This window comes from Thermobia domestica, chromosome 7, assembly GCF_964235325.1.
Source record: "Thermobia domestica chromosome 7, izTheDome1.hap1.1, whole genome shotgun sequence".
NCBI classification, from domain to species: domain Eukaryota; kingdom Metazoa; phylum Arthropoda; class Insecta; order Zygentoma; family Lepismatidae; genus Thermobia; species Thermobia domestica.
Genome location: NC_137460.1, coordinates 53,332,161 through 53,355,046, shown reverse-complemented (window position 1 = coordinate 53,355,046; position 22,886 = coordinate 53,332,161). Strand labels below are relative to the sequence as shown.

The 22,886-nt window shown below is 36.3% G+C and overlaps 1 protein-coding gene across 2 annotated transcripts in view; it reads left to right on the top strand.

Annotated features, from left to right (window-relative positions):
* Ctl2 (Choline transporter-like 2) overlaps positions 1 to 22,886 on the top strand; it is a 259,790-nt gene that overhangs the window by 28,239 nt on the left and 208,665 nt on the right. The gene's annotated exons all lie outside the window — the stretch shown is intronic.

Sequence of the window (22,886 nt, the reverse complement as noted above, 5' to 3'; positions counted from 1 at the left end):
AAACTTGAGGACTGAATAAACCGTGATGGTGCTTATATAAAACTGTAGAATTTCAAGAATATACAAAACCAAAAGCTCTAGGTGTGCAGCCTTTAAGTGTATCATATAAATCTAAATATTTTTCTTATGTTTTATTTTAATTTTATTTTGTTCCAAAAAGAGGGTATGGAATATTTTGAAGTAAAAATACTACATAGAATTTTGCTACTTATTTGAGTATTTTTTTAAAAGAAGTATTTACTTTTAGGGTTGGCTGGTTTACACCAGCTGTTTTTCTTCTTTTTTTTTAAATAAACAACTGGTTTAAACCGAAAAAAAAATAAAAGGTACGAAAAATGCGAATCGTGTGAACTTCATGGGACGTTTCCATACATCAAACCATCTGCATTAGTTTTATTTCCTTTTCACCTTTTAATCAAGGTGTCCCATGTTCAATTCTCGGTCGAACCACAAGCCCTTCTTTCATGCGTAAACAAAGTAGCGGTTCGGATGTCACTTTAAGCGAAAGTCTTCTCCTTGATAACCTCGGTATTACGTAAGGATGTTAAGCCTGAACATACGAAACGAAACTAAATTGTATATTTCTGCATGCCTAAATGCCTGTTGTTTTGTAAAGAAGCCAAGATTGCTTAAATATACTGATATAAATTGACAAAATTTATCGATTGCCTACGTAGCTTCCAACATTAGCTTGGATTGTATTTTCAATGATATATACGCACTAAATTTGTAATTTAATACCTCAGTTTTAGCGTACTGATTATGATACGTTGACCTTTAAATTTTACATGCAAAGCAATAACAGGATTTTTTCCGTTATTGTTTTACATTTAGAGTAATGACGGGATTTTCCCGATGGCTAGGGCGGGAGTTTCTCAATTTAAGAAATTTACTGACCGGGCTTCTTTAAGCTTATGTGACTTCTTCCAGCATAACCCCGTTGTTGCATAATAACACCAAGGCGAAACAAACTTATATCTGTCAATATGTAGACTAATATAAATACATAAAGCAAAATATCTAAACCCAAAAAAACCTGGTTTAAATCAAAAAAGCCTAGTTTAAACTCCCCCCAAAAAACGGGTTTTTGGCATTTTCAAAAACAACCATGGCTCTTGCCAACCCTGCTTACTTTTGTATGTAGGAGGTTAAAAAAAATCTTATTATATACATTGGTTAATCCTTTGGAATTCATAATGTAAATATGTTGAGAAGTAAAACTGTTTGAAATATCTGTTCGAAATTCATGGTTTATTTTCGAGGTTTTATATTATTATCGGCATCAACCCCTAATTAAATGACTTTTTGTGTTGTAGAGAAGCGAAACAAAATCTGGTTTATCAATTTAAAGCAGAATTTTCAAAAAAGCCCAAAATTTCCCAAGCAAAAAAGCGAAGCAGAAAAAACCGAGTTTTTTTCCCAAAAAAGCCGGTTTTTTTCCGAGCCCTTGCATCTCTAATCCGGAGAGCATGCTGGCCACTTCATCCGAGCGATACCCTCAGCATCCAGCATCTCATCTACTAACCTAGCTCTATGAGGACGAGTATTGTCATCCATGAAAAGGAACGAATCACCAGTGGCACCAGCATAGGGAAGAACAAGAGTTTTCATGATCTCATCCCTATATCTGAGAGCCGTCAAAGAGCCATTTCGGATGATGTGGAGCTTAGTACACTCATCAATTACTGATTCCTGCCCATACCATCAGTCCACCACCATGATACTGGGATCTTTCTCGCACAAACATGGGATTCTGTCGTGTTCCACAATCTCTCCAGATTAAAACACGTCGATTATCAGGCTCCACACTGAATCGAGACTCGTCAGAGAACAAAACATTGCCCCATTCATTGCGTCCCAACCCTCGATGTTTCTCTGCCTTCGCTCTTCGATCAACACGAATGGGACACACACCATAGGCCTACGTGCGTAGAGACCACCTTCTCGAAGGCGATTGCGGACCGTTTGAGTGGATATTGTGCGTTCTGTTGTTGTTCGGAAGGCTTGCGGGAGCAAAGTTGTATTCTGACGCCGGTTTCGACGGGCTGTTAACAAGAGATAACGATCGTCTCTGGCTTTGGCTGCTAGTGGTCGGCTCTGTCCTTGTCTTCTTCGAACACTTCAAGTTGTTTGTAATCGATTCCACAATCGGGAAATCACACTTTGTGCCACTCCTATGGCATGTGACACCTCTCGCTGTAACTGACCAGCTTCCAACCTGCCGACAGCTCGCCATGCCAACGATTCTGGCAAATCATGTTGTTGCGCAATTTCACTACGTAGATTTGTGACGCACTAAACACAATGAGAACAAAGGTATCCTGGAGCTGGAATGTGTTGGCAGCGCCACACTACAAAATGATATCTGTTAGCGCCACGTCACTAATCACGTGCACAGATGTTTCAAACGGTTCGTTTGCACGTTGGGCCTTCAGGATTTACAAGATACAGTGTTCTCACATTATTCGTAAGAAGTTTTACATGTGTTTTCATCTGATTCCCTAATTTTTTTGATCAATATATATATATATATATATATATATATATATATATATTAGATAAATATACCCATTCTTCGCATGGAAGTCAAGCCTGTGGAAGTATTACCCTCATTTCCGCGACCGCGAAAACTATGGATCTGAGACTAAATCGATCATTTTGTATTACTTTTACATGTTTCGGTATCCCCACCCCCCGCTGACTCCCGGCCCACATGCAATGGTAGCTGAATTAGCAAGTGATCACTAATGAAAGTGTCACCATTCATCTCAGCGACCGCGAAAACTATGGATTTGACACTAATATCGATCATTATGGATTACTTTTACATGTTTCGGTATCCCCACCCCCCGCTGACTCCCGGCCCACATACAATGGTAGCTGAATTAGCAAGTGATCACTAATGAAAGTGTCACCATTCATCTCAGCGACCGCAAAAACTATGGATTTGACATTAATATCGGTCATTGTGGATTACTTTTACATGTTTCGGTATCCCCACCCCCCGCTGACTCCCGGCCCACATATAATGGTAGCTGAATTAGCAAGTGATCACTAATGAAAGTGTCACCATTCATCTCAGCGACCGCAAAAACTATGGATTTGACACTAATATCGGTCATTGTGGATTACTTTTACATCTCTCGGAATATCCCCCCCCCCGCTGATTCTCGGCCCGCATACAATGGTATCTGAATTTGCAAATCATCGCTAATGGAAGTGTCACCATTGTTCTCAGCGATCACGAACTATGGATTTGACACTAATATTGGTCATTTTGTATTACTTTTACATGTTTCGGTATCCCCGCCCCCGCTTACTCCCGGCCCGCATGCAATGGTAGCTGAATTTGCAAGTGATCACTAATTAAAGTGTCACCATTCATCTCAGCAACGGCGAAAAGTATGGATTTGACACTAATATCGGTCATTTTGGATTACTTTTACTTGTCTCGGTTCCCCCCCCCCCCCCCCCCGCTGACTCCCGGCCCATATGCGATTGTAGCTGAATTTGCAAATCATCGCTAATGGAAGTGTCACTATTGATCTCAGAGGCCGCGAAAACTATGGATTTGACACTAATATCGGTCATTGTGGATTACTTTTATATGTCTCGACATCTCAACTCCCCCTTCCCGTTGACCCCCGACCCGGTGCCGCATAGCATGAATTTGGAAGTTAATGCGATCGGAGTTTCACTATTGATTTCAGCGACCGCGAAAACTATGAATTCAACACTAATATCTGTTATTTTCTACTACTTTTACATGTCCCGGTAAACAACCCCTTGTGGAGTGCAGGGGAAGAAAAGAGAAATCTCCGTATTAAATTCATATGTAAATCTCTCTCTTACTACCCCTTTACTTACAGGAATGTTGTATAATCCAAATTTAAAGAGAATCAAAAGATATACCAAATAAAATAATAGAAATTACTGAAATTTAGATAAAAGTCGGTAGAGCTAAGATAAAAAAATATAATATATATATATATAATTTCTATAATGCCATTCCTGTAAGTGTGAGTTCCTTATTTAAAGTCCTGTAGCCCCTTTCGGACTTTCTTTGATATGTGGACTTACGCATGAGTTATCTGCCACCTTGGTTTATCAAAGAATAGGTGTGTGATTACCTTACTAGTTTCGAACATCTGATATTAAAGAACATGGAATCCAGCAAACCTGCAAGAAACAAACAAATTATTCTGGTACTTACCATACCAGCCGAAATTCCGTTAGGGAAGGTGATAACTCCATGTAGTTTAATAAACACTTTTATATATATATAAAAAAAAGAACACAACACTTAATCACTTAACCACAACACTAAATTGATATCGATATAAGATATGCTCACAGTTGAACTAAAATAAAAGAAAATCTTATGATTTTTTTTATCACTAGTTCATAGTTAATAATATGTAGTTGTATATATTGCACAGTTCATCTTCTTTAATTTCCAGGTAGGTGTGTCCGTTACTTCACAGCGTTAATCACAATTTTAGTGTCTATTCTTTCATGTTGATAGTATTCTATTAGAACGGTTTCCGTAGCATCCTAAAGTAGATTACGTCCTTGGTGCCTGCTTATAACTAAGTCCACCACTTTGTAACCACATCAAACTTGCTTTTAGTTGCACTTCTATCTCTCTCTATCTATATATTTTAATGGTTTGTTGCTGCATACGTAAGATGTATGTATTCGTTTCCAGTGTTGTCCGATTGGATCTAAAAATGCATATAGTCTAGAAAACTGACACACTTTATTTAACTTATTTTGAACACCAATGGTGCAACTTATCGCACTTAACTAAGTTCACTTTGAAAATAAATGTATGCACCTATCTTCCAATTCAACTAACTCTGTTGAATCTATAGATTTCATGATGAAAATAACTATTTTCACACGAGCAGCAACTTCACAGGCCCGATCTAAACGCCAACTGCCTTGTTCTTCTCCAGAATTTCGGTTTTGTAAAAGGGGTTTGACGCCCAAGAGTCGTGCTTCGCATCAAAGCTACTGGCTTTTCAATAGAGATAACCTTTTCTATTGTCTATCTACCTGCTAACGGAACTTTGCAAGGAAGTATGCTGAATTTTATTTACATTGACATTATACGCAAATACTTCACTTCTTATAGATTGTCACCTAATTTCAAATCAAGCACTAAAATCTGCATTCTTTGGCCTTTCATTAGATACCAAATATGTCATAGTCCCCTTCTGATATAACCTTAAAATTTTGCATTTAAAATAGGCCGGTTAATATATTTTTCACCACCTGACATGTTCTTTTCTTATGTTTGTCTAGTCACTGGAGCCCTCTAGCGGAAAGAATTAACAATGTCACGGACAACCATAATAGTTCGGAGTTTTCTGCTTCCGCGTGACAATTTTACAAATTATTGATTATAGAATGAAATTAAACATACATCTACTTTACTTACAAGTATATACATATCTTTGCTACCATATACATATGTGGTATGGAGTTATCATCCTCTATTAACTTTATTTGATACAATTTCTTAGGGTAAGGATTCCCAGTTCCATCTGTCCCCAGCAGAAAGCCAAAACTCCACCCTCCAATACCAGATAGTACTTGTTTTTTTTTTCTTCTCACGGCTAAAAGAAAGTTTTATGATACGATATACGGAAGGACGGAAAAGGTAAAACAAACAATAAAGGTACGCGTAGCTTTCCAATACATAATTGACTCTTAAACACTAATTCTTACATATTTTAATTATTATTATTATTTGATATTACAAACTGCTTCATCTGGTAAACCTGGAACGAATTCACAGCCTGTTTTGATAGATTCGCTACGCCAGCTCGAATTCTTGTGAAATCGGCGGTTAACCCAAGATTCTCACACATCATTGTCCTTCTGTTTTTATATCTATGTGTTAAATTTTGACAATAGACAAATATCCGACTTTCTGTCGCCTTTTCGGTAGAGTTACAACTCAGGGTGTTTTATGGTTTTTTAGTTCTATACAGTATTCTTATAGCTGCTTAACAGAAATAAAAGAGTAATTTTTAGTTTCAACTCACAATATAGTTGGCTAGGCTGACCAAGCATAGGTGACTGACCTTTTGGAGCTTAGTTGTCTTCTACAAGTTTTCCTTAAAAAAAATCTAACTCACTAGAGTCTATCTTTCTATATATGAAATCCAATATATATAGTTACATTCTCGATATAAACTTGAATCTTACCAATACTTAGGAAATAAAATAAATATGATTCTAAGTTAATTAATAATATAAATAATATTTGAAAATAAAGAAAACCATTTCCATTTTGATATGCAAATTAATGATAACATTTAAATATACTACTATATAAACTTTATTAATGAAACTAATGTGAGACTGCGTCGTACATTTCCCCCCTTTGAGTTATATATTAATGGACAGGACAATTAATATATTACTCACAGATACAATACTTAAGAACTATAATAACTATGTAATGACTACTTGACAAATTAATATTCCTAACTTATTTTCAATAATAACATTGATAATACATACATATATAGCATAATGATGATACAGAATTCTGATACATATGATAGTTTTAAGATATGTACATAGACATTGTTATTTCTCTTTTTTTATTTTATACGAGGAGAGACTATCTCATGTCTGTTGCTCGGATGTGTTATTTTCCTTTTCTTTGTCTTCTCTCAGATGGTATTTCTTTAAGAGAAATGTATTTCTTTTAATTATCTCTTTTCCTGTGGCTACATCACAAAGTGTGTAGACATTTTTATCTGTTTTATCTACGATACGGAACGGTCCTCCATAGATTAACATCAACTTTTTAGATATTCCCGCTAAAGCATCGGATTTAGGGAATAGTCTGATGAGTACCAAATCACCTAAATTGTACTCGATTGTCTTATGCTGCTTGTCAAAATAAGCTTTACGGGATTCAGCCTTTTTCTTCAGATTTCTATGTGCTAGTTCAATGTAATACTTCATATCTTTTCGTTTATCCACGTCTGGGATGTCAAATAATTTAGCGATATCACTAGATTGTGACAATCCTAAATGGACTTCGTACGGGGCTAGACCCGAGCTGAGGTGCTTTGCTGAGTTTAGACACTTTTCCACTTTGTTTAAGTATTTTGGCCAATTCTTATGATTACTATTCGTGTACTTCTTTAACATGCAAATAGTGGCTTTGACAGCAGTTTCAGCCATCTCTCCTTGAGGATAATACACGCTACTCATAATGTGTTTTATTCCTAAACTCTGGAGGTGATTTTTCCATTGTTTCGAATGGAACTGTGATCCTCTGTCACTTAAAATGAACTCTGCATTTGGGCATAATTTCAGAAAGTCTGTTAACTTCTGAATGGCAACGTGTGTAGTAGCACGCTTGCAGGGATAAAGTCCAACTAATTTCGAAAATGCATCTAAAAATACTAGAATATATTGGAATCCACCACTGCCTTTTACAAGAGGCCCGCAAAAATCGATACAGATCAGCTTTCCAGGTCTATCTGTAACTACAGAGTGTAATTTTCCTGTATAATAGCATGTTGGTGGATTGGCCTTTTGGCATAAATCACATGAACCGCAATATTTTCGTATACTGTGCCTCATTTTTGGCCATACAAAGTTTTCACTTAGCTGTGGCAACAATTTACTTGCTGACAGATGGCCATTCTGGTCGTGATAATAATGGAGTAAGGGATACACCATTACTTCAGGGATACAAATACGTACTCCTATTGTATCACGTTTACAAAGTTTTCCATTTATTAACTCGTATGAGTGATGTTTCCTCTTGATGCATTTAGATGTGTCGTTTGATTCGACTTTTCGTTTTATGTTTCCATAGAATGTGTCAGAGGTCTGTAACTCTGACAACATTGCTATGAAGTTTCTCAGTTCACCTGGCAGTTCCTCTATGATGCCCATTAGAGATTCTTTTATTACAGGCTTAGCATCTATCTCAGAAGTAAAATTTCCATCAGGAGGATATCTTGAATGGAAATCTGCCAAGTTATCCGTGGACCGAACATGTTCAAAAATAAAATCTAAATTTGCCAAAGATAAAGACCACCTAACTAAACGTTGGTTCGTTAACCTGCAATACAAAATAAACTTCAAAGCCAAGTGATCAGACCTTATTTTAAATTTTCTTCCTATCAAATAATGCTTGAATTTTGAAACACCCTCTATTAGTGCCGCTAATTCTTTTTCAGTTGTATTATAATTTCTCTGTGCTGCATTGAACACTTTTGATGACATGCCTATTATTCGTTTGTCATTATTGTCATCAATTTGATAGAGATGACTAGAACAAGCTACATTACTGGCATCTACCTCTAAAATCATCTCTTTATTAGGAAGAGGCTTCTTGAGTACTATATCTTCTTGAAAAATCAATTTAATTTTCTCAAGAGCATCTTGATGTTCTTTGGTCCATTTGAATTTAGTATTCTTTTTAAGCAAGTTAAAGAGTGGGTGTAGTACTTCTGAATATTGGTGGCTAAAACATCTATAGAACCCTAAGTGTCCAATCAACTTTCTCAACTCTTTTACGTTGCGTGGTGCTCGAAACTGCATTACATGTTCAATTTTCTGTGGATCTTTCCCAATTCCTTCATGTGATAATTCAAAACCCAAAATTTTTATTTTCGGCTTAGCAAACTCGCATTTCTTTAGGCGTAAAGTTACACCACCTTCTTTTAGCAAAGTTAATACTCTATCTATATGTAATAAGTGTTCTTCAAAGCTTGTAGAAGCAATAATTGTATCATCTACGTAATTATTACAATAGGGCCTTACTTCTTGTCCCAAAATTTGATCTAATGCTCTAATGCAAGAGGCTAGACTAGTCTTAGTTCCAAAAGGTAATTTCATAAAACAGTATGAGAGGCCTTCATACACAAAGCCAAGGAGTGTTTGGTCTTCTTCTCTGACTTTTACATTCAAGAAAAACTCAACTATATCTAGCTTAGTAAAGAAAGATTTATCACTTAGTGATTCTAATATCTCAAGTGCTGGAAGAGGTTTATCTAATTCGCTTTTTATCACTTTTGATAACTTACGGCCATCCAAACATAAACGAATAGACCCATTCGTTTTCTCAACGACCACCAACGGATGATTATACTCACTAGGCGCTTTCTTGATAATATTAAAAGCTAACCACCGATGAATTTCATTTTGTATCTGATTTTTGTACTTAAGAGGAAAAGGATACATTTTTGATTTTATTGGTGTAGGATCTGTAAGTTCTATCTTATGTTCATAATTTTTAAATTGTTCCTGGCTTTTCGTCAAAAATGTCTATGTGTTTTATTAACACGGACGCTAATTTACCCCTTTGTTCATCAGTGAGATCTTTATAGTTATTTACATGTTCATAAATATCTTTCTCAGTGGCCTTTGTGTTGATTTTCTCCCATTCTTCGGGAGACAACACTCTTTCTTTCAGTTCTGTGGGAGTTGGGAATACTCTTTTACCCAACTGCAGTGTGGGGTCACTATCAAATAGCCTTGCCTTTGAATTCCCCAATCCTACCTTAGGAAACTGTATACTTTCTACATTCTCTCCTATCCCACTTTTCTCACTTAACTCACTAATAATGCCACTTTGCAATGATTCCTCTAATTGTCTAAGAACTAAATAATCACTCGATATTTCTTGATCTCTAAAGTTAACTTCAATATAGTGGGGTCTTTGTAATATCAACAGCGCTCTTGAATAATCTAGAATAGCAGAGGATTCTACGAAAAATTGGGATCCTAGTATATCATCTTTATTTAATCCTTCTACAATGATGCCAACTGTATAATAAGTTTTCCCCTGTACAATAACCTCAAGAAGAGTTTGACCTTTGACCGTGGCTATCTTCTTACCAAACGCTGATGTAACTTTTATGTTATTTGCTTTTAAAAATGGTGGTTGTGTTTGGCTACCTAGTATCGTTTCAAATAAATTGTTATTTATTGCGGATATACTTGCTCCAGAATCTAACAATGCATTTACAGATTGAGCATAAATATTTACATTTATCTCTGGTAAAACTACTACATTGTTTCTCACAACTGGGTCGTCTTTTGTATCCAACAGATTATCAAAAATTCCATTTGCCTCATTAAATGTTTCCCTCTCTAATTCTACCTTTCTACCATCTTTCAATAACAATGAAATAGTGTCTTTAGTATTACTTTCAAAATTTTGAGTACTATTTATTTCTTCGCATTTTACATATTTATTTTCATTCTCCTCAATACTTTTAACATATGTTTCATTTTCGTCTGCCAAGTCAGAACTATTGTTTGCGAGCACACACAGGGCTTTATTCGTCTGTTGGATATCATATGTTCTATTCACAAGTACTACATCCAACTTTCCCGCTGTATGTGCTGGAAAGCATCAGTTGTTATAATGAGGACCACCTGTCACACTTGGTGCATTTTGGTTAGTTTGGTAACCTTGTCCTTCGCTATTATGATAGGTTTCTAGCAGTTGTATTTGTTGCTCCGGAATGTAGTTGTTTTGATTTCTACTTCCATTCCGTGTACTGTTGTTATTTCCCCTTCTCGAACCTCGCTGTCCTCTGTGGTTTTGTCTATTTTCAGGTGAAGGGTAGCGCTCATTACGGGGTGATTGACCTCCTTCCCTTCTCCCGTTATGACCTGAATTTGGGCTCTCATTACTATTGCCTCTATTGTCTCTCTGTTGCTGTCCTTGTGTGTAAGGGACATTCCTTCTATTATTCCTACGAGGATGTGTGTCTACCCTCTCAGAGGACACTTGCAACATATTCATATTTCTACGAGGAGGAAATCTATCTCGGTCGTAATGAGTTCCCTGTACTTCGTTCACAATCGCGAGTAAATCTGTCAGAGATTGTGGTTTCGAAGCCACTAAGGTCCTAAATATATATACAGGAAGTCTTCTCGGTAAGAGTTTCAATAAGCAAGATTCGTCTACAGGAGGATCCAATATTGAATTTTGATGTAGGATGTTCAACAGAAAATCAGAAGGATTTTTATGAACCTTATTGTCGAATTGAACTGTTAACAAATTAGCTCTTAGTGTAGCCAATCGTTCCTGACTTACGTAGGTTTCTCTAAATTTAATCACAAACTCTTCATACGTAACAATTTTCTGACGCATGACTTTGAACCACGAAAGTGCTGGCCCTTTTAACGTTCTACTAATAAATGACAAACGTGCTTCATTAGGTACACCTGTTAATGCGAAGTAATTGTCTAAGTCTAGCAAAAAGTTATAAGTTTGTGGTTCGTCCTCTGTACCCCGATAATTTGGTAGGCTTAGATCACGATGAATAAAAGGGTTCATGACTGTCGACAACTGTGCTGTCTGATTATCGAGTGGTGAAACAGAGGATGCAGGTGGTGCTATGCTCGGCGAAATTGTTTCATTAGGAATAGTACGTGAACATGAGGGCATAGCCTGTTCTGGTGGAATGCTAGTGTGTGAGGAGACTTCTATGCGATTTGACTCAATGATATTTAGCCTGGCAGAAATCATTTCTTCTATGGCCTCTACTTTTCCGGTTATTCTCGAATCTACACTCTCGATAGTGTTTCTTAATTCATCAGTTACATTCGCGTGTACAGAAATTATATCACTTAATTTTGTCTCTACTTCTGCCCGATTTCTTTCAACATGACCAATAAGATTATCACCTTGCTCTTCTAAAGATCCTATCTTATTTCCTAAATCATTTCTAACTTCTTCTAAATTTCTAGCTGTCTGATCTAAATTTTCAGAAACTTTATTTACTGTTACATTTAATTGTTGTACGGTGTTCTCTATATCGTTATGTAGTTGTTGCTCTGTATTTTGTAGTGACCTACTCAGCCTAGATTCAAGCTCTTTCTGTGAATGTTCTAAATCCCTTCTTGTATTTCTCAGCTCTTCATTTGTATCTTCTAGCTTACTAGACAATGCACTAATTTTACTATCTAACTCCTGGTGAGTTTGTGCTAGTTTCGAGCCCAACTCTTGCACCTCTTTCCTAATTTCGGTTTTCAGTTCACGCTGTAACTCTTGTTGGGATCTATCTATCCTACTATTTAATTCTTGCTGAGATTTAACAATTTTGTTATTTAATTCTTGCTGCATTTGCATCAAGAATTGCAACACTGGGTCTGATGAACTAGTTGTGTTTCCTATCCCATCTGTCTCATTGCCTACTTCTATGTTTTCGTCTCCCACTTGAATTTCATCTCCCTGATCTCCTACTTCTGTAAATGACATACTTTGCGCTTGTTTTAACTCTCTAAGTTCTTCATTCATCTTTCTGCTTTTCAGCCTAGTCAAAACCATCAATTCTAATTAATCTAATGAATTCACTAATAAAAAGGAAAGAATCTCTATTTTATTTAAATGTTATCTCTATAAAATTATCTCCCCCCTTCAAGTTTACAACTTCTTAAGTATTATATATAAACACATTTCTACACACATTTTACTTTTATATCAATTATGTTTTGGAAAGCATTTGGGACAAAATAAATTCATTACACGAAATATGTACCAATCTTTAAGTAATCACACACTCGGTTATACGCTAGGATGCGAACAACAGTGTGTAACCTGCACACTTCTTGCTAAACACGTAGGGTGTTCAAACATTTAAGTAAAGAAATGATCAACGTGTTTAAGCACTCACACATGGACGCCAAAATTATGTGATTGTACTGCGCCTTTGCCTGTAATCCTAGCATTTAATATGGCTACTACGCTGGGTGCCAAACTAATGTGTAAAATAACTATGCACACAAGCGTAGTAATTGCCTTACGCTGGGAAGCCAAACTTATATGGAGTGCAGGGGAAGAAAGAGAAATCTCCGTATTAAATTCATATGTAAATCTCTCTCTTACTACCCCTTTACTTACAGGAATGTTGTATAATCCAAATTTAAAGAGAATCAAAAGATATGCCAAATAAAATAATAGAAATTACTGAAATTTAGATAAAAGTCGGTAGAGCAAAGATAAAAAAATATAATATATATATATATATATATATATATATATATATATAATTTCTATAATGCCATTCCTGTAAGTGTGAGTTCCTTATTTAAAGTCCTGTAGCCCCTTTCGGACTTTCTTTGATATGTGGACTTACGCATGAGTTATCTGCCACCTTGGTTTGTCAAAGAATAGGTGTGTGATTACCTTACTAGTTTCGAACATCTGATATTAAAGAACATGGAATCCAGCAAACCTGCAAGAAACAAACAAATTATTCTGGTACTTACCATACCAGCCGAAATTCCGTTAGGGAAGGTGATAACTCCATGTAGTTTAATAAACACTTTTATATATATATAAAAAAAGAACACAACACTTAATCACTTAACCACAACACTAAATTGATATCGATATAAGATATGCTCACAGTTGAACTAAAATAAAAGAAAATCTTATGATTTTTTTATCACTAGTTCATAGTTAATAATATGTAGTTGTATATATTGCACAGTTCATCTTCTTTAATTTCCAGGTAGGTGTGTCCGTTACTTCACAGCGTTAATCACAATTTTAGTGTCTATTCTTTCATGTTGATAGTATTCTATTAGAACGGTTTCCGTGGCATCCTAAAGTAGATTACGTCCTTGGTGCCTGCTTATAACTAAGTCCACCACTTTGTAACCACATCAAACTTGCTTTTAGTTGCACTTCTATCTCTCTCTATCTATATATTTTAATGGTTTGTTGCTGCATACGTAAGATGTATGTATTCGTTTCCAGTGTTGTCCGATTGGATCTAAAAATGCATATAGTCTAGAAAACTGACACACTTTATTTAACTTATTTTGAACACCAATGGTGCAACTTATCGCACTTAACTAAGTTCACTTTGAAAATAAATGTATGCACCTATCTTCCAATTCAACTAACTCTGTTGAATCTATAGATTTCATGATGAAAATAACTATTTTCACACGAGCAGCAACTTCACAGGCCCGATCTAAACGCCAACTGCCTTGTTCTTCTCCAGAATTTCGGTTTTGTAAAAGGGGTTTGACGCCCAAGAGTCGTGCTTCGCATCAAAGCTACTGGCTTTTCAATAGAGATAACCTTTTCTATTGTCTATCTACCTGCTAACGGAACTTTGCAAGGAAGTATGCTGAATTTTATTTACATTGACATTATACGCAAATACTTCACTTCTTATAGATTGTCACCTAATTTCAAATCAAGCACTAAAATCTGCATTCTTTGGCCTTTCATTAGATACCAAATATGTCATAGTCCCCTTCTGATATAACCTTAAAATTTTGCATTTAAAATAGGCCGGTTAATATATTTTTCACCACCTGACATGTTCTTTTCTTATGTTTGTCTAGTCACTGGAGCCCTCTAGCGGAAAGAATTAACAATGTCACGGACAACCATAATAGTTCGGAGTTTTCTGCTTCCGCGTGACAATTTTACAAATTATTGATTATAGAATGAAATTAAACATACATCTACTTTACTTACAAGTATATACATATCTTTGCTACCATATACATATGTGGTATGGAGTTATCATCCTCTATTAACTTTATTTGATACAATTTCTTAGGGTAAGGATTCCCAGTTCCATCTGTCCCCAGCAGAAAGCCAAAACTCCACCCTCCAATACCAGATAGTACTTGTTTTTTTTTTTTCTTCTCACGGCTAAAAGAAAGTTTTATGATACGATATACGGAAGGACGGAAAAGGTAAAACAAACAATAAAGGTACGCGTAGCTTTCCAATACATAATTGACTCTTAAACACTAATTCTTACATATTTTAATTATTATTATTATTTGATATTACAAACTGCTTCATCTGGTAAACCTGGAACGAATTCACAGCCTGTTTTGATAGATTCGCTACGCCAGCTCGAATTCTTGTGAAATCGGCGGTTAACCCAAGATTCTCACACATCATTGTCCTTCTGTTTTTATATCTATGTGTTAAATTTTGACAATAGACAAATATCCGACTTTCTGTCGCCTTTTCGGTAGAGTTGCAACTCAGGGTGTTTTATGGTTTTTTAGTTCTATACAGTATTCTTATAGCTGCTTAACAGAAATAAAAGAGTAATTTTTAGTTTCAACTCACAATATAGTTGGCTAGGCTGACCAAGCATAGGTGACTGACCTTTTGGAGCTTAGTTGTCTTCTACAAGTTTTCCTTAAAAAAAATCTAACTCACTAGAGTCTATCTTTCTATATATGAAATCCAATATATATAGTTACATTCTCGATATAAACTTGAATCTTACCAATACTTAGGAAATAAAATAAATATGATTCTAAGTTAATTAATAATATAAATAATATTTGAAAATAAAGAAAACCATTTCCATTTTGATATGCAAATTAATGATAACATTTAAATATACTACTATATAAACTTTATTAATGAAACTAATGTGAGACTGCGTCGTACACCCTGAGACCCCCCTGGTTCGAATTTTGACAAAATCGTTTAACTGGTCTGGAGCCTGGACCAAGGTATTCGTGACTAAAATTTGGTAACTCTCGGTCAATTTGTCTGGTTCCCAAGTCGGTTCCGGTAAACTCCTCCCCATGAGACTCCCCTGGTTCGAAATTTGAAAACAACTTTTGGTCTTGATCTCGGGCCTAGGCCAAGGTACCCCTGACCAAAATTTGGTAACTCTCGGTCCACTCGTCTGGTCCCCAGGCCGCATACAGACAGACAAACACACAAACAAACTGTTTATTTTATTTATATTAGATTAGATAGATTCTTGGAAATTATACCAGATTTTCATATTATCTTTCCGAACTAATTTTAAAGACCCGCTCCTACTTATCTTTATATGTATACAGTATATCTATATTTATATCTATATATGTATATAACAAACGCAGGAATTACGCCATAAATAACGCTCCTGGAGGACCCCTTTCTCAAAGAAATTGCTGGGGAAACACTTGTACAAACTTCAGTTTTCGTACCGGATGATTACCGAGACCTGGTGGAAAAAAAACTGCTTTTGCGTTCGAATTAAAAAAAATAGTTCTCCTCAGGTTAGTATTCACTGATAATATTTTTATAAAATTTAAATTTGATGGGTAAATCAGTGGACTTTGAATACATCCACATCGTATCCACTGAGTTGCGAAATTGTGTACCTCCAGACATGGACGGCCGAAGAAAATTTTCTAGGAGAACATCTTCAATGTTTGCTATATTAGTCTGGCATTTAATGTACATGGTTTGTTATATTACGTATACATTTTCGTGAGCCAGGGAGGTTCATTCTTATCAAACACGGAGATTATGAAGGAGCAGATCTACTGTACAAAATATAATAAAAACATCTCTTTCGGATTTCTATCATCCCGCAGTCCAACCCCGAGACGGAAACATAAGAGATAAGCTTTTTGTTTTTAAACAAGATAACGTGTCTAGCGAATGCTTTACATTGTGAAGATTATATTAGTGAAAATTATACGAATATAATTTTACAACTTAATATACATATTACTAAATGTTTAGCTCCCCGTTGCTATGTTGTTAGCGATGCGCCTTTCTCGAACGAGGTTTGATTCATGGTAGGAGCTCATGTGTTTCACATCCGACATTAAACTGTACGTTCACGTCTTGTAGAGCTTTGCTCCTATAAACGACGCTAAACTATAATCTAATTTAATATTATTAATATTAAAAAAAATAATGACTTATCAGTGTGACGTCAATTTGGCAGTCATCAAATCCATTTTATACTTTCTCTTAATCCAGTGGATATTAATATAACAATTACGAGACACACGCGCATATAAATATTCAGAAACAAGCACATACACACGTACACATACACAAATATGAACACTTCAAATCTATTTACATGTGTTGGACTGCACTGCATCAAGTATCTTCTCATGTATCTGCATTTTCTGATTCATCCACAGATTTGTTATTTGTACGCATCAATCATTTTAGCATTTTCGGGAAGGTTCAGGGTTCGTTCTTCATTTAAAGAGTCGGTTCTCTGTAATGGAAACAGAATGAGGGGAGGGTGGGGGAATTTATACTTTATGAATGGATAACATTTTAAGAAATATATACAAAACATGCCGCTTCCGACGCAGTACTAAAACATTTCTTTTAGCGGTGTACTACTAGTGGTACCCTGATGATAATACCCCTCCCCTCTCAAATTGTAAAGTGAGAAGGGACAGAAACATCCCAGACACTCTGGGTTCAGTTGACAATAATAAAACTATGGGTAAGTAAACATCTTGTGCAGAGTCACGTTTTGCTTATTTTTGAACATTTCTGTGAAATCAACAATACAACAGCGGAAATACTAACTGGTTTTATTGCTCCAACCATCGCTTCAACAAGGGATAATTCCCAACGGTCAGTGTTCTCTTTCTCTTTTTCTGTCCTCGTTCTTATTCTCCACATCTTTAGGGCCGCGGTGGCTCAGTGGTAGAGTGGTAGAGCTAGGGGTCCCTGGTTCGATCCCAGTCCCCGCCAAGTGAACTTTGTGGTGGACAAACACCGTGTGCGTGGGTTTTCTCGGAGTTCTCCCGTTTCCTCCCACTTTCTTCATTCCACCATTTCATTCATTACTCATCATCACCGTCTCCTTTAGCCTAACCGGCATAAGCGTGGGACGTAAAACTCAAAGATTTCATTTCATTTTTTTCTCCACATCTTTAATGAAGTAGCGGGCGCCCAACCCCTCGACATTTGGACGTCTTTTCCTCTTGGTTTCGCCACTTGTTGAAGACAATCACCACAGCACTCTTCGAACACCTGACAAGTCCTGCAGTTTCCGAAATTCTCGTGCCGAGTGTTTCTGAGCGAGTACTTTCTTCAAAATAATATTAAAAATTATAGAAAGATTTTCGAGACATTCGAGTCGAGTCGAGATTTTTATCAGCTGTCTCGACTCGACTCGAGTCTCGACTCGAAAATTCGAGTTGAGAAATACGTTTGTCTCGACTCGTCTCGAATTTTACAAAGAGTGTCTCGACTCGAATCTCGACTCGAATTCGAGTCGAGTCGAGTCGAGATTCGAGACATGTCTCGACTCGAGCGCATCCCTAGTAGTTGTACATTAACTGTACGACGCCTCGGAATTTCATGGATTTCATCGTCAAGTGGCGGAAAGCTTCCACCACTAATACCAATTCCAGATTTTAAAAAAAGTAAATGTTAGTCATTCCTGTGCTTATGAACATCAAGCGTCCCCCCAATTCTAGGATTTCTAATAAATAAATAAATAAATAAATAAATAAATTAGAAACCCCTCCCAAAATATGTTCCTAGATCCGCCACTGCGAGTAACTTTTGACTCAAATTGGTTTGCGTGTGCGCTGTGAGTTGTCTGAAAAGGCATTGTAACATTTGATGCCTTTTCCTACCACTTACTTATGTGAGACCTTTTCTGCTCTTAGCAGTATTAAAACCTTAAAGCGAAATCATCATAAAGTGGAATCTGACCTTAGTTTGATGGTGACAAAAATCATTTCAGGTTTCAATTCAATTATAGAAGAACACAAACAATTTCATTCCTCAGATTAGTGACCCCACACTTAAGAACATTGTTTATCAAGGGGATTTCCTAAATAATAATAATAATAATAATAATAATAATAATAATAATAATAATAATAATAATAATAATAATAATAATAATAATAATAATGTCTTGAACGTTACTGTATTTGGAATTGAAATTTCGCTTGTATCTTTAGAATGTTACTTATTGCATTTTTTTTTTTAATCTTTTTGTCAGTGATAATTCTAATTAGTACCGTATATCCTTTAATACCATGGGAAATTTCAGATACAAGGGGGCCCGCAGATCACTTTCCGATTGACCTGGGGGTCCGCGTTATCGGAAAGTTTGAGAACCACTGATCTATATTGTTTCCTCCCACATTCTTATTCCATCAGTTCTTTTAAAATTATTTTATTTAATTAATGATCCTCCTCCTTTAGCCTGAAAGGCATTAGCATGTAACATTAAATTGATGATTTACTTTTTTTTCTTAGAGTGTAATTTATTGTATTATTGTATTGTATTAGACTAAAACAAAGCACAGTAATTTGATACAAGAAACCACAGCACAAAATAAAGAGGCGTTTTAATAAACATGAATTGGAAGTAGCTTTGTTTTGCGTATATTAATACGTTTACAGAAATTCGATTGCTACATATAAGTACTTACGTATTGTGTCAGTTCCGGACCAGGTAATTCGAATAAAGATAAACTCAATTATACAGCAAACCGTAGAGAAAGACATGCTTGATTTTATAAAATACTTAGGCCTATTATGTAATAGAGCTGAGAATTTCAAGTGAAAAGTTTTGATTAAATAGGTGTAAAATTTTGATTAAAAGCAGGGGGTAGAAGTGAGGGGGAACGCTGGTGGATGTCGTCCCTCCACCTCCAAAATATATGTACCCCGTTCTCCCAGTTTCTAAAAAATTACACTGAGCAAAGATAGACAGGGGGACGGCGTGATCTCCCCACCTTTTCAGGTCCACTCTTACCCCTGGTAAAAACGAGTACTAATTTCAAATAAAAATATTCATTCATAATACAAAATTACTTACATCATATCCTGAATAGGGATTAAATAATCAGTGATGTATTAGCAATTATGATTAAAACAAGATCTAGAACACAATGTTATTAGTCACTATTTTTGTTTATTTATTTTGTCAGTGAGGCTACATCTCCGATCTCTAAGTAAGGCTTGTGCCATATGGTTAGCGTACGTGCCTAGGCGTGGTAATCCGGGAGCTCAAGTAGTTCAGATTCTATGTTAAGCTGTAGCTCTACGTCTCATGTAACTTCAGTGCTAGACAGAAATAACATTTATATGCACAAGAGCACTCCAACAATACCAATTGGTGAGTTTGATGTCATCTCCCTTTTTACTTTTTATTCAACAGTTTTCGGCTAACGAGGTTGGAATAAAGCGAAAGTAATGTGATGCCACACATGATCAGTATTTCTTGTTAATATAGTGTTGCAATGCGAAATAGGAAAAAAAGAAAAATGTTTTCAAAAGTTGAAGAACGTGATGACATGTAGTAAAGATGCTTGTACTGAAGAAAGAAAGTACAAAAGAGTGCAACCAAAACAGGTAGGAGTTTGTATTTTAGAGATAGTCAAAATTTTCCGGAATCGGAAATTTCATTTTCCAGATTTCGAAAAAAAATCCGGAATTTTTCCGAAATTGGTATTTTCTAAATTCCGGATCTTTTTCGGATTCCGGAAAGTAAAATTCCGCAATTGACCATCACTAGTTTATTTAATGTTTTCTTTGCAAGACAGGCTAATTTGAGACTTTCAAAAGAAAAGAAAAAATAAGGTACAACTCCTAAAATTCCGAATTCTGTATATTTATTTTAGTATTATGATTCTGTATGCGAGCAGTTCAAGAAATCATTTAACCTACTGCTTTACACTGATTATTGCAAGGGAAATTCGATAAAGAAGGATAACTTTGAAAATATTAAGATGAAAGTAATAACCACATATCTGTCACCTTCAACTTCGTTCATAATTAGTCAATTGTATCTTTTTCTTCTCTTACAAGCTCGTGTCAAGTAGGCTATATGACAGGCGCGTGGATTTTCTTGGGGTTATTCGACTTCCCTTCCACTTTCAACATTCCATCATTTCCTTCTTTCTCAGGGTCACCATCTCCTTTAGTCTACACGGCGTAAACGAGGGACGTAAAACTAAAAGAAATCCATTTCATTTCTTCTGTCACATAATAACGCTCTAACATTTTATTGCCTCTTAGCAAAGGGGAAAATGAAGTTTCGTTCTGTTTTAGTTGAATGAACCTGCACATAGGCGCCGACTTGAAGAAAATATTGGGGGAGCGGGCCAAAACAATGAATAAATATATAATCATATTCAGCCGTTTTCTACCAACTGCTGGATAAAGGCAGATCTCCCTCCAAATCTCGGTCCGCTGCATCCGCTCCGCTGCTAAATTCATGACCTAAGTCAAATTTGTGTAAACGCATTAAAACAAATTCAAGTTCAAATTCTGGGAACTTCACTGCGCCACATTGATCTTCACTTCTCATATCAGTGTTGCCATAGTGCTGGTTGAAGCTTCAGTGCTCTATTAAACACCGTTTTGAAAATGGCGCTTTCTATCAAATACGAAGGCTGTTTCTAATAATGAATTAAAGGCACAACGAAATTTACAACAGGAATTCTCGCTCCTCTTTGTTAATTCTTCCTCAACTGAATTCTACTAAGGGGGGCGAGGATCCCACCTTTAAATATTGGGGGGAAGGGGGCAAAAGTGTCCTGCTTCCCAAAGTCGGCGCCTATGAACCTGCAAAATTTTATTTAATACATTGTAGAAAAATCGTCCGAGTAATTTTACTATATCGGTACTAAGGATATAGTCGTGTCGCAATGTTTCCCCTAATCCACGTTCTAGCTATCCAATTATCTTATGTTGTTATGACTAGGGATGCGCTCGAGTCGAGACACACTTTGTAAAATTCGAGACGAGTCGAGACAAACGCATTTCTCGACTCGAATTTTCGAGTCGAGACTCGAGTCGAGTCGAGACAGCTGGTAAAAATCTCGACTCGACTCGAATGTCTCGAAAATTTTTCTATAATTTTTAATATTATTTTGAAGAAATTGCTCGATCAGAAACACTCGGCACGAGAATTTCGGAAACTGCAGGACTTGTCAGGTGTTCGAGGAGTGCTATGGTGATTGTCTTCAGCAAGTGGCGAAACCAAGGAAAAAGACGTCCAAATGTCGAGGGGTTGGGTGCCCCACCTCATTACAGATGTCGAACGTCGTAGGCTGGGCAGACTGGTAAAACAGAACAGGCGGCGAACTGCGTCGGAACTAAGATCAGAGTTTAATGCTGGGCAAAGTACAAGTGTGTCTGAACTAGTGTTGTCAAATTTCCGGAAATTTTGAACCTGTTTTTTTTTTAAAAAAAAAACGTTTTTTTCGATTTTCCGGAAAAATTGAAAAGATAAATATGTTTGTATTAGGTTAATTTTACTAGTAATGATATCTCTTTTTTTTTTTTCAAACACGCGAAAAATTTAAGTTCAAAAATTTCAATATTGCGAATATTAAAAAATAGCACTCAAAAATAAAACTATTCCAATTATTATCTATATATTAAAATACTAGATACACCGTGTGCGTGGGTTTTCTCGGGGTTCTCCCGTTTCCTCCCACTTTCTTCATTCCACCATTTCATTCATCACTCATCATCACCGTCTCCTTTAGCCTAACCGACACAACCGTGGGACGTAAAACTCAAAGATTTCATTTCATTTCATTTTAAAATACTAGATTTACGCGTATATGTTTCTCCTCACAGAAAAGTTTATATGTTTGTCTCCAATCCTTTCAACAATGAGATCTCGATCCCAGAAGTGCTAGAAACGTGCCGTTTTCATTTGTCGATTCGAAATTTTATGTAAATTGTCCAGTTCTAATTGAATATTTTTATATTAAAAAAACATGGCCATTAGTTCTTTATTACATTTATAGGGGTACACAAGAAGTACTGTGGGGGCGCGGTGACTCAGTGATAGGGCGTTCACTTTCGGTGCATGGGGTCCCTGGTTCGATCCCAGATCGCGCCGTGTGGACTTTGTGGTGGACAAACACCATGCTCGTGGGTTTTCTCGGGGTTCTCCCGTTTCCTTCCACTTTCTTCATTCCACCATTTCATTCATTTCTTATCATCACCGTCTCCTTTAGCCTAACCGCAATAACCGTGGGACGTAAAACTAAAGATTTCATTTCACTAGAAGTACTGAAATTTCTGAAAAAGTAAAGCATCATACCCTACGAGAGCTCCTCCTTGGCTAAGCGGTTAGCGTACGCGCCTTTGG